Below are 1611 nucleotides of genomic sequence, written 5' to 3'. Positions count from 1 at the left end.
ATTCCAACATCGGTTCATATTTAAAAGCCAAGAGAAATTTTTTTTTTTTTTTTTTTTTTTTTTTTTTATGTCATGAGAAAAATTGTAAATTTTGTTATTTGTCTATTGACTGGCGGACGCCAACGTATCTAAACGATATTAAAATACGCAACTACGAGAAAACGAGTACGCACACGCGTATAAAAGATTTAATTAAATATTAAATGGAGAAAATGTAATGTCAATCTGATCTTTAATGAAATAATTGTAATCTCGGGAGTGAACGTCGAATGAGAATTATAAAATAATGCGATTAAACTGTAATTTCTAATGTCACAAGGTGACGTACCGAAGCAAAGAATAATTTCTACGTATACGTCGTCAGCGCCGAGTTCTTAATGGCACTTTAAAAGCTGGCTGTTAAAGAATAACACGTGTATTTGAGAGTTATCGACCTAATTATAAAATCCTTTTCTTCGAGAATAGAAGGATACTCTCAAACCCATTGTCGTCGATTACATCACAAATAAGTTGTTCGTAAATGTACCGTAGCGAAAAGAAAGACATAAGTTAAATTTAATAAAATATTAAAAAAAACGTTTTATTTCACGAAGACAAATTTCCGTAGTTCCGCAGGATCTTTATTGGATAGTGTATCGGTGTGTGACTTCTAAAAGACGATTCTCTTAAGTAACGGAGGAACGCGTGGAATTCGCGAATAAATTCCACCCGCGAATCGCAAAACGCGCGCGGTAATACACTCCCACAGAACGCGTTCGATAACTCTCTCCGCTCGTAACTTTATCTCGAAATTACATTTCTCAGAGTCTGGAGGTTTATCCCCCGACTCCGGTGTCATATTGAAGTTTGCGGTGTGATGACGAACACGCATTGAGAAGTTCGGAACATCTATTCGGGATTCTCTCGCGCAATCAGATTAGAGCTTGTCGCGAAGCGATTCTCCTGCGGGAGCTTTTAATGAATTAATTCTAAAGTTCAATATAAAATGAAAACACAAGAGCGACGTTTGCCAAATGCGTTCTGAAAATAGACCGCGATGCGTAAAGACGGGGTTTAAATCACTGACGAAGTCACTTAGTCGTTTTCACACGAGTTTCTGGTCTCTCAATAGAATCGCACCCATTAAAATCCCGCAGTTGCAAAAAGCTGGACAGCACGTGCGTGGACGTGAAGCGCCGGCGATGGAGTAAAAGGGCCTTCCAGCGACGATTCAGCGAGGTTGAGGTCCGTCTGCGTCAGACTTCCTTGTCCGCGTCTCAGGGTCAAAACGAAGTCACCGACCTGCCAAAGTCACCGACCGCCTCGCGGCGCCGAAGTTGCAGCATCGCGGTCGCCAGGCCCACACCGGACCTGCACAGGTTTATTTTGTGTTTTCCTCGTAAAATGTTGATTGATCATCGTATATATATTCGCGCGGAATCTGCTCAACGTTTGCACGACGATCAATCTGCCGAGCGTGTGTAAATTATTGATTGAAACGTCGCTGAGATTTACGAGGACAACATTCGGACGCGCGTAACGAACACAAACGTTGTCTATTATCGCATTGCAGGTTTCTTCAGGCCGAGGCGGGTCCTTGGGGTCACCTGTCGCCGTCGCCCAGAAGCCCCG

Source organism: Pseudomyrmex gracilis, unplaced genomic scaffold, assembly GCF_002006095.1.
Source record: "Pseudomyrmex gracilis isolate BER0280 unplaced genomic scaffold, ASM200609v1 scaffold_99, whole genome shotgun sequence".
Classification (NCBI taxonomy): Eukaryota; Metazoa; Arthropoda; class Insecta; order Hymenoptera; family Formicidae; genus Pseudomyrmex; species Pseudomyrmex gracilis.
This window is presented reverse-complemented; position numbering follows the sequence as displayed.